This window comes from Palaemon carinicauda, chromosome 33, assembly GCF_036898095.1.
Source record: "Palaemon carinicauda isolate YSFRI2023 chromosome 33, ASM3689809v2, whole genome shotgun sequence".
Lineage (NCBI taxonomy): Eukaryota > Metazoa > Arthropoda > Malacostraca > Decapoda > Palaemonidae > Palaemon > Palaemon carinicauda.
In genome coordinates this window covers 41,242,295-41,254,794 of record NC_090757.1, presented here as the reverse complement: position 1 = coordinate 41,254,794, position 12,500 = coordinate 41,242,295, and the positions used below count along the sequence as shown (strand labels likewise).

General features: G+C 31.4%; 1 protein-coding gene across 3 annotated transcripts in view; it reads right to left on the bottom strand.

The window, feature by feature from the left end:
* LOC137626309 (carbonic anhydrase-related protein 10-like) overlaps positions 1 to 12,500 on the bottom strand; it is a 306,847-nt gene that overhangs the window by 57,360 nt on the left and 236,987 nt on the right. The gene's annotated exons all lie outside the window — the stretch shown is intronic.

Below are 12,500 nucleotides of genomic sequence, written 5' to 3'. Positions count from 1 at the left end.
TAATGTAATGTGAAGCACTACCAGGTCAAAGAACCAGATGTGAACGGTTATTGAAAGAACATGTGACTTCTCATGATGTATTACCCAGTTTAGCATGTAGAGTGGACACTGGATAACACCTTTAAATCTGATTTTTGCTTAGAATTCTATCTCTCTCTCTCTCTCTCTCTCTCTCTCTCTCTCTCTCTCTCTCTCTCTCTCTCTCTCTCTGTAAACTGTGGCGTCTAACCACCTAAAGAGGAAATGATGGACATAAGTTTCACTTGAATAATGTGCATGTGAAGGGAAGAAAAAAAGTTTTCCTCTTTCAACACCAGCAAAGAAAGTAGCATTTCAGACTCCCTTTCACAGATTGTTTTTGTTGAATGTTGCTGTTTCCGTGAGACTTTTTCTTTTTCTACTCCAAGAAATTTTATTTCCTATCTATGTTCTTGCCATTAATAGAAATAATGAAAATGAATGATGGAATTGGAGAGGTTAATTTTAATTTCCACTTAAAGAAATGTATAAAAAACAGCAAATTCCTGGAAAAATTTATTCCAGGTTTTTTACCGTTTCAAAAACGGATATTTGAACGTAATGAAGTGATATTACGATTACCAACCCGTAAAAGATGATAAATTATGTTAAATTACGGTCTCCTGTATTTTACTGAAATACGGCTGAGAACAGTATATTTTTACGGAGAATTTCCGATTAAAATTACGGGTATTTAACTGTGTAGAAATATAAAGGGAATGAACCTCTGTTGTTAAGTTCCTCGAATTGAAAGAGAGATAAAACATTTTGTAATTAATTCCTTATCAGATTTAGACAAATGGAATAGAAAACTTGGGAACAAGTTCATTATGCTAAGATAACATGTTCCGATGACACGTAAATTAAGGAGATGAAAAGCATGCAAAGACTTATTTACTATTTTTTTTTCTTTAATATTTATATGCCTATTAAGAAGTGCTTCATTTATTCTTAGCTGGAGAGGAGGAGCTAGTTTTTTTTTATATGAATTCGATGTTCAATTTCTTGGTCTATCGGTCATAAAATGATTAGTGGTGTGATATATATATATATACACACACACACACACACATATATATATATATATATATAAATATATGTATATATATATATATATATATATTTAAAATACTTGAATCATTTACCTCATATAGATAAAGAACGAATTCTCTGAGAGAGAGAGAGAGAGAGAGAGAGAGAGAGAGAGAGAGAGAGAGAGAGAGAGAGAGAGAGAGAGAGAGAGAGAGAATGTTGGAAAGGTGGGTTGTTTCAACGTTGTCTTCGTGCGTAAAATCGTTATTTTACTAAGTTTAAGGTAGCAGATGTGGAGGAGATACGGTTGCTGCATGCTGACTTGAGGTAATAAAAGAATGGAGAGTTCTCTGTTTGGAATGCTGTTTCCAGTGATGCGGAAATAAAATTAAGTTTATTTTTCTATGTGTTTGAAAGGTTTGAAAGTTTAAATTTTGCATGGAACTTTTAGTTATATTTTTTTTTTTCCCCTAAAAAGCTCAGTATCATTATTTGACCACACCCCCAATTTTTATAGAGTGCGGTATCATTATTTGACCCCACCCACCATTTTTTTTTTAGAATTCAATATTATTATTTGACCCGACCTCCCATTTTTTATAGTTCAATATCATTATTTAAAACCACCCTCTTTGTGAAAAGTTCATTTTCATTATTTGACCCTACATCCCATTTTTTATAGTTCAATATCATTATTTGAACCCACCCCCTGTGTGAAAAGTTCATTATAATTATTTGACCTAACATCCCATTTTTTTATAGTTCAATCTAATTTAAGAGTTCAATATAATTATTCGACCCCAGCCCATTTTTCTATCATTCTAAAACCGTGCTTGGGTGTGACCATTGTTTTTGTATAGTGATTAAAATCAAAGAACTCAAAATCATGTGGTTCCTCTCCATTTCTAGCTAAATCATGTGGTTCCTCTCCATTTCTAGCTAAATCATGTGGTTCCTCTCCATTTCTAGCTAAATCATGTGGTTCCTCTCCATTTCTAGCTAAATCATGTGGTTCCTCTCCATTTCTAGCTGTTTTGTTTGATTACGGAAATACCTCTATAATGTAGATTCGCCCTCCTCTCGGGTTATCAATTCCCGAAAGGGGACCAAGTAGGAAAAAATGCCAGATTAAAGTGGAACGCAGACAACGTCACTATTGATATTCATTGCTCATCAATGTTTTGTTTGAGAATTTTTGCTCAAGCAGGTTTCCTTCTATGTGCATGATATACACACGTGTGTTAATAAATGTATGTGCTATATATATATATATATATATATATATATATATATATATATATATATATATATATATATATATATATACATATATTATAATGTATATTTTCTGAATTCGTATGCCTATAAATTTGTATATATACATACTGTGCGCGTATATGATGCATGTATTAAATTTGTTTATCTGTATGTGTATATGCATACTGTGTTTATTGTATATATTTATATAGTTTGTATATATAAATATTATATATATATAGATATATGTATATATATTATATATATATATATATATATATATATATATATAATATATATATATATATGTGTGTGTGTGTGTGTGTGAGTGTGTGTGTGTGTGTGTGCGCGCGCGTTCACTAGGTATATTTGTATTTTCTGGGGAGGTTTGGTTTGAAATGAAAATTCTACATCTTGTAATTCTTTCTACGAACAGCCAATACTGTTTCATTAATCTTTTGGAGCAGATTCATTGGAAACTTTCAAGGTTGGTATATTTAATGGCGACTATCTGGCGATGACAGTAAAACCTGGTGATGTTACAGGTAATAGAAATGATTTCCGATGATTGGCGAGTGAAGCAGTGTGGCAGTTGACAGTCGAACAAGGGGAGAAGCGAGATTAAATACTTAGTAGGGCAAGGGGGAAAATATTAAGGGAATTGAGAGATACAGGCAAGAGATGAAAGAGATAAAAGAAAAAATGACTCTACTACTGGAAGGATGAAGACGAGTAACATTCTGATAATTGATGGCCAGAAGGGGAAGTCGTTGAATGTAAGGACAGAAGAAGAAAGTGAAGAAAAATGGTAAAAGCAAGATTATACGGAATAGATATGCTTCCACGAAAAAAAAAAAAAGTTCCGAGATAACTCTCATGGAGTGGCAGAAATGAGGACATGACAAATAATGCTCTAATTTATCCATGGGTAAAATAATTGTTCTATTGAGTGATGTCTTGAAGACGGGTGATGATACCTCTTGTGTTTTCACAATTGGTTCCTTGTATTTTGATGGGAATTTATTGCTGAAGTTGGAGACTAATTTAGTCTTTTGTAAAACATCTCAAATGTTAGTTAATTTGAGTTTCCTTTTATTTTCCCTCGGGTATATTATTCCATCTTGTATTTATAATTTTCAGTCTAAATAAGAATGAACACACAAGATTCATGAAGGATGGGAATTTATTGCTGAAGTAAGAGTCTGGTTTAGTCTTCTGTAAACATCTCAGATGTTAGTAAATTTGAGTTTCCTTTTATTTTGCCTGAAGTATATTATTCTATCTTTTATTTATCATTTTCAGTCTAAATAAGAATGTTCACATAAATTTCAAAAATGTTCACATAAATTTCATAAAGGATATCGTTAGTGTTTATCAATAAAAAAAATTTGCAAGTGTGGATAATCTTGGATAATTCCGCTGCTCCCTTTAACAAAAGCTGTAGAGATTTTGACGCGTTTGTTCCCCTTTTCACAGGGATCACAAAGCCCTGGCACCGGACGCAAATCTTTGTGATAAGACAATCGCCTTTTCTGTTGTCCCTCTCGACCCTGGCTGGCTAGCTTAGATTCTATAGGTTAGCATATCATCATACAAGCAGCTCCCGGTGTGCTTTCAATATGTCCCCTTTGCTACTGTACACTTCTTTTAATCTGGCCGTTACATTTTGTTGTTTTGAAGAGAAATCCTTGAAACAGGTGTCGACTCTCCCACGAGTATCTGCGTCGCCTCATATTTGTTCATCCTTTCCATCAGCTTTTTTTTCTATTTTCATTTTTGTTCTTTGGCACCAATAGCAAGTCAGGGTTGTTAATTCAGTTTGCCGTTTACCTATCTATTATGTATTTTGGTCAATAGTCTGGGCTGCGAAAAGTTATCTATGTATCGTGGGATAATTTACACTTTTTAATTGATAGATAACTGGTAGAATATTTATTTTGAATGCACAAATAATTTTCATTTTTATTTCCTTTTATCGTTCTGTTTAATAAACAAAAGATTTTTTTTTGCCTATTGATTTTAGCTGCAACATTACTTACGGATATATTATTATTATAATATTTTCTTGTTACACGAGGATATCAAAAGAATTTGTTGTTAAATTCTTTTTCGGGAGTAGGATAAATATTTTTCTAGCTGGTATCGACAAATAGCAATTGAAATATGGGTGTAATTTTTTAGGAAATATTTTCTTATAAATTATAAGGAAAACAGACAATTTATGCTAAATCCATCTTTCTTTTTTTTCTACTAAGATTATTTTTTTCTGTTAGGTATATTCTTTTACTTCCTATTTAAATCATTTAATCCAAACTATTTAATCAGTAATATTTTTAAGGACTGTTGGATATATTATTTTTCTCTCTTTCTTCATCATTTAACCCAAACAATTTAGTCAGTAATATTTTCAATGGGGCTTGAATCTATAAAGGAAACCTTATCTTATTTTTGTCTTTTCTCTTTCCTCTAATTCGTGAATTCCTCCTCTTCACGAACTATCTTTTGTTTCCTCGCTTTAGTCTTTTCTGTATTCGTCACCACTTTGTACATCGTTGGCTTCAAACAGTCTATACCAAACCTGCTTTTACTTCAGAACTTGGAAGATAACCTGTTTTTTTACGTCCTCCTTATACCCGTGATTGTTTTTTTTTTCTCTAATTAAATCCCATATTAAATTTGTTTGGATTATTTTTTTTTTCTATTTCATTCTTATTTTTTACAAACACTATATTTAGCTTATCTTGCAACAACAACAACAACAACAACAACAACAACAACAACAACAACAACAACAATAATAATAATAATAATAATGACTATGACCATAATAATGATAACGATAATGATGATAATAATTAAATTCAAAATTTTCATGATTAATTTTAGAAACTTAATTCGGTTGTGCATTTACATCTTTAACCTCGTACTTTTCATTTCCTGTATTAGATCTCTCTTCTAAAGATCTTTCTTCCCTAAATTTAGTTTTTTTATTATGTGACTTTCACATCTTCCTTCATTCCTCTGCACTTTTTCAATCAGTGATAAGAAACAAAAAACCCAAAATCAGTTTTAATTTGCAACGTGCAACATCCTCTCTTTTCCTTTCTCTTCAGCCCATTGATTATCTTCGACATCCCTCATTTCTTCCGGTTCTGTTTCCTCACTTATTTATTTTCTTTTACTTTTATTTTATTTCCCCAAACAATTTCCCATGTAAACTCTATTAACATAACCAGAGCCGTATATTGAGCTTATAATTTTATTTCATTTTTCTTTCCTAAACTCGAGCTTGTATATAGTTTTCCTTGGTATTTTACCTTTTTTTTTCTTTTTTTTTTCTTTATTTAGATTCATATCACTACCCTTCTTTCACATAATTCACATATTCCTGAATTTACTAACATAACTTGAATATAGTTTTTTTTCCCTTGATATTTCAAATTTTTTTCAATGATATTTTTTTCTCTTTATCTAAGGTTAAGTTTCCATGGAGATTATTTATTTATTTTTTTTAATAATCATCATTCTTTTTTTAAATCCTTTTTTATAATAATTTCTTATCAGAGGCCAATTGTGCTTAAGGTTATAATTCCATTTCTGTTATAATAATCTCCTTTACATTAAGCCATTTTCCTATAAAGGTTAAATTTCCGTTCTAGTCCTCTTTATTTCTTTAAAAAACTCCATCTCTTCCAGAAATTTCCATTTCCTACTATTGTCTTCTTCTTTTTTAATTTTATGCAAGTCTCTCATTTTCCCTGTTGGAACCTTAGGACATAAGTATCTTGCTTTTACAACTAGCGTTGTAGCTTAGCTAGTAAAAACAACAATAATAATAACAACAACTAATTCGTCATTTTGCAGATAACCTGTGAATACAATACGATATTCTTTTTTCATTGTTGAATGTTTATGTCTTTGGTAACAACATCTATATTATTATTATTATTATTATTATTATTATTATTATTATTATTATTATTATTATTATTATTATTATTATTATTATTTTTTATTTTTTTTTTCATTTTTTCATTTTTTATTTTTTTCTTTTTTTCTTTTTTTTCTTTTATTATTATTATTATTATTATTATTATTATTATTATTATTATTATTATTATTATTATTATTATTATTATTAGCTAAGCTATAACCCTAGGGCTCCAACAGGGAAAAATAGCCCAATGAGTAAAGAAAATAAGGAAATAAATAAATTGCAAGAGAGCCAACAAAGAATTAAAATATTTTAAGAAAGGCATCAATATTAGAACAGATCTTTTATCAATAAACCTTAAAATGATTTATGTCAGCCTGTTCATCATAAAAATATTTGCTGCAATTTTGATCTTTTGAAGTTCTACCGATTCAGCTACCCTATTATGAAGATCAAATTAATTTCATCGGTGTTCATGTTGAATGATGTTTCTTTTAGATATACCAATGCTATTCTTTCCTATTCCCACTCGTCTCTGAACGATGGAAGGTAAGAATTTGGAACGGTAGTACGCCCATGCAGCTTCGAGAAACTTGAGACCTGTTTTCTATAGAGCTTGTTTGAAACCCGAGGTCTATAGAGATACATGTAATCTATAGACCTTGTTACAAACCTTTATAGGCGTAGGGATCCTGAGCATTTGTATTTTTTTCGCTCTATTCGGTAGACATAAAAGCTATTTTTTAATGTTCATCAATTTTCCAATGACGTTGCTAGTTCTAGTTTTGAGAATATTAATCAGTTTTCTATTTTAATCAAACTCGAAGTATATCTATAAATAACATCTACCATCTCGATCCCCTGGTAAGGACTTCAGTTATTAGCCCATTCTTAACAACCAAGAAAGTTAAAAACCTTGATTTTTTAATATTTGAAAATCAAACTATTTTCCTGCATGGACAAATAGTTTTATTATTTCAAGATCAGTACGAAAGATTATCAAATCATAGCCGTATTTTCTCTTAACCTAGAGCCAAGTAAATAAATTGTCAAGTTGTACATTCAGATTGTATTTCAGGTAGTTGATTAAGAGCAGAATAAGGAATTTCCCGTGGGGAATCAAAACTCGAGTCTATGTAAAATGGAAGAAATATAGTAAGGCGGAGATGATGGTAATTGAAATGTAAAAAGAGTTGCCATAGATGTGAAAGTAGTTTTTGGACCTACAGGATATCGGAAAATGTTTTCCTAGGTAACATCTGTATGTATGTAGGCCCGTATGTACGTATGAATACATACTCAATGTATACATATATTATATACGTAATATATATGAGTATATATTATATATACATACATTATATATATATATATATATATATATATATAGATATATATAGATATATATATACATATGTATATATATGTATATATATGTATGTGTGTGTGCGCGCGCGCGTGCGTTTTCGTATATATGTATGAAGGATGTAACATATAATACACGCCAGTAAAACATTTTGATAAATATAAAACCTGAGAAAATAAAAAAAGCAAAAACGAAAACAGGAATTTTCCCAATAAAATTCATCTTATATTTCGTTAGGAAAAAAGGGACCAGTGATGGAGTCCACTAACCCAATAATTTACTCAACTAATTGAATGGGCCACTTGATCAACCTAAGAATGGGGCGCTTAGAGTTCTATGTAAATACTAGGAGTTTAACTAGAAATAAAAATTGTCAATTGATATATGCTGATACTATTTAGTGTTCAGTGTTTAGGTTGTGATTCGTGGCCGGCTTGGTGAACGACATACATCAATAATAAGTATGTACGAGACTTTACGGTATTTTATTTAGGGAAATAATATTGTTATGCCATATATATGGTAACTGAAATGGATGCAGCTCCGAGATGAAGTGGTGGTTTGTTAGAATTTTATTTGTCAAGGGTAGGAAAGTATTAGAGCCAATTGAAAGAGGAATGTGTTATAGATCTGAGGATGCTGACATCCGGGTACCTAAGGAGAGCATGAAGGATTTGGTGAGAATTGAAAGACACCAGTAATTGATGGGATTATGAGCGAGATGCTGTGGTATGATGGTGTGGGTGTTTACATGAGGGGCTACGTATGGTGTGCAAAGTTTGCTTTATTGAAAGAAAGGTGTAAGGAGAATGGGCGAGTGTAATTGTAATTTAGTATCTAGGGATTCGTGATAGAATTGACTTATGCTTGTTATAAATTGTTTTCTCTACAAAGAAGAATGATATATAATATACAGTATATAATATATATGTATAATATATATGTATGATATATATATATATATATATATATGTATATATATATATATATATATACAATATATATATATATATATATATATATATATATATATATAATCTATATATATATATATATATATATATATATATATATATATATATATATATATATATATGATGTAGAAAGCGAAACAATGATTAATATTGAAATTATATGAAAACACTATTGCACCAGTATTAAATCAAGGACTAGTAGTATGGTGTTATTATACCACGATTCCCTTGAATTTTTGTAGTTCCATTTTCATTGTTTTTGCCTTAATTTTCCTAATTGGCTTCTTGTTAAAACACTTTTAAATTTTCTCATATGAAAAATTTTCCGTTTACTTTTATCTTAGTGATTGGTAATCCGGATAAGGAAGATGGTGTGTGAATTTATAGTTAAGCCTTTCAGAGTTGAGGGAAACACGTTATTTATAGCATGTATAAGCTAAAAATGACTGATGATAGAATAGAGATAAATTCAATGTGGAATCTATAGATTACAGTATGTATGGTGTATTAGAAAATCTTTATGAATGACATTCAGATTTTCGTGATGAAAGCGGTGTGTGTTTTGAAATATTAGAGCGTAAAATTGTACGAGAAAAAAAGGCTTCTGTCGTATTGCAATGTGAGATCTATGGATTACAGTATGTATGGTGTATTAGAAAATCTTTATGAATACCATTAATATTTTCGAGATTAAAGCTCTGTTTGTTTTGAAATATTGGAGCGTAAAATTGTACCTGAGAAAAAAGGGGATGTTATGACGGCGTGGCTATTAAGAGGCTGTATTGATGCAAGCAGTTTGAGATTAGCCTTGAATGTTTCATGTCGCAGCAAAGTTCAAGGATAAGACCAAATGGGTCCATAATGTAGTGGTGAATGTCTGGTGTATGTAGATGATGACCAAACATTCATTCTCTCTCTCTCTCTCTCTTTCTCTCTCTCTCTCTCTCTCTCTCTCTCTCTGTCTCTCTCTCTCTCTCTCTCTCTCTCTCTCTCTCTCTGAAAAGACTAGGTGATTGAGTTTAAAGATGTCTCGAAAAGGGTATAAGGTGTTAGTGAGTGTAACTAGCAGTAAGGTCTGCTGATAATTTGAAACCGGAAAGATTGCACAATGAACGGTTGCAGTATTGATGGAACATTGATAATTGAGGGTATATAAAAGCGAAGGCTAGAACAGAGGAGAATCATAGCAAAGTATTTGAAGTAAGAGAGGTAGCGAGGTTTGTGTTAAATACTTTCTTTGAATCCAATTTATAAATTTGCGAAGGGAAGATTTTGTGAACTTTTATATTTTTTGCGTTCAATTGGGATGTTTATTGCTTATGATTTAAGGGATAGTTGAAGTTATTTAGAGTATGCACTGCATGTTGCGAATGCAAAAAAGTGAGATGAAGACTAGAGAGTATTATGTGTAGATATTATATATGCCGAAAAACAGTATTAAAAGCTCGAGTACAAGACTATACGTAGGTAAAGATGTAAAAGGATATGGGAGGAAGTATATAGATAACCTAGAGAGCGAGGATAGAATGCGTGTGAAAGACGAATATCAAAGGAAGAGCCTAAGTAGCAGGAATGGCGTGTTCGTGCGGCGGGTTTAGATTTATATATATATATATATATATATATATATATATATATATATATATATATATATATTATATATATATATATATATATATATATATATATATATATATATGTGTGTGTGTGTGTGTGTGTATACATACATACATACATATATATATGCATATACATACACGTAATTATACACAGTATATATAATAAAGATTCTCTCTCTCTCTCTCTCTCTCTCTCTCTCTCTCTCTCTCTCTCTCTCTCTCTCTCTCTCTCTCTCTCTCATATCAGTTAACTCCCAATCGAATTGGATGGCCTTGAAATCTGAAATGACAGTAATCACAGCCTTGTTCGCCATTTTAAGTTATGAAGCGAGGGTGAGACCCCTGTGTGATGGTCTTTTCTCTCTCGTTCGTGTCCTTTTAGACTTGCAGAAACTTCATCAGCAGTTTGTTGATGTCGGCTACATAGATTACTACACTTATCTCTGCCTTGGATTCTCTCGTGTATCTCGGGTGTAGAGAATTTCTTTCTGCTGCTTTTTATTTTTTTATTTTTTTATTTTCATGAGTATTATAACTTTCATTGTTCCCCAATTCTGTTGGTAATATTCATTTTCTTTAATGTCATTCATTCCATTTGTTGGATTCTAAAGTATTTTTTTTTTTAATGAAGTTGGATTTCTTTATATTGACATTTTATCTCCACATATTTCAGCATTTATTTTTTGTTTCTTGGAAATTCACCTCGCTTCATCATGCAGTGTATTTTTGGTATTATATTCAATATCATAATTTTTGTTTAACTGTTTTTCCTGATTTTCTTGCATGCAATACCACCGTTCTTCTGAAATAAGAATTGCTTGGAAAAGCAGTTTTTCTTTCTAGCAATTTCGTATAATCATAAGTTATTTCTTTCTTCATGTAATCGTTGTCCATTGACAAATAATACGTCGCTCCTATGTTCATTGTTCGGTTGAATTTACTATTGCTTTTGTCTTGGATGGAGTCCATTTATAATTAACTTTATCATAAAAGGATACTTACATTCTTAGGACCTAAACTCGTGACAGAGAGAGGGAGAGAGAGAGAGAGAGAGAGAGAGAGAGAGAGAGAGAGAGAGAGAGAGAGAGAGAGATCCTTTGGCATTATAAGAATAAAGATGCTCTTTTTAGTCTGATCTAAGGCTTTCATCTCTGTTTTGAACTAGTTTTTGAATGAACTATAATAGCCACTAAGGAACAACATATTAAGGAAGTCGAACACACACTCACCGAGGTACAGTGGTTATTGTTTGATTATTGTAAACAGGGTTTAAAACGCAGTTCTGGATGGTGTGCTTCTGACGGGATGAGGGAAAACCTATTCTGTTGTGTGTAAGTAATGAGGATAAATGCCACCCCATGCGTTATATCGGGGAAGATGTGGTAGAAGTGAGGCATGTCTGATGGGTTTAGACGAGGAACTTCGTGTGTAGGTAAAGTGGTTATTTTTAAGCTGTAATGCTAAAAACGTTAGATAGGAGGGATTACATCCAATTTTGCATATATGAATCTGTGAAAAATTATAGTATCAAAAGCTGGGAAATATGGAAGGTGTTGAATGTATTAGAATATGGAGGCTGGGGAGTGACTAGTTTGTTATTTAAGTGGTTATGAGAGGACTTAATGTTTACTTTACAGTTCACATTTTTATGTATGGAGTGCTGTAAGACAGTGGGCAGTGGAATAAGGGTGTTAATGTATTAGAATATGGAGGCTGAGGAGTGACTAGTTTGGTGTGTTAGTGGTTCTGTGTTAAGGGCTTACATTTACTTTAAAAGTTCTTAATTTTCACGTATGGCGAGCTGCAAGAAATCACAGAATGGGTATTGGAATAAGGAAATGCATCTTTATGGTGTGTGGAATTACTGATGTTTGGAAATAATACTACTATGATTAAGTTTGGGGAAGAGAAACTACTTAAAGATAAAAAAAGTTTGGAAGAATTTGAAAGTGGAGAATGAAGTTGTAAGTGGAAGCAAGACCGAGTGTAGGGTAAAAATGTTGAAAAATAACAAGCTCATGGAATTCTAAATTTACAGATGGAGGTTGGATAGGAAGGTCTAAAAATAGATGGTGAGTTTGGTGAATGGTGCATTGTGCGTCACAGAGTTTAATGCATAGCTGGTGAGGCTTCTGTATAGGTGTATTAGGCGACTAATGTTATGATGAATTACTCAACGGGGCTTGGGACGTTTCAGCATTTTTTATATATATATATATATATATATATATATATATATATATATATATATGTATATGTATATGTATATGTATATATATATATACATATATATATACATA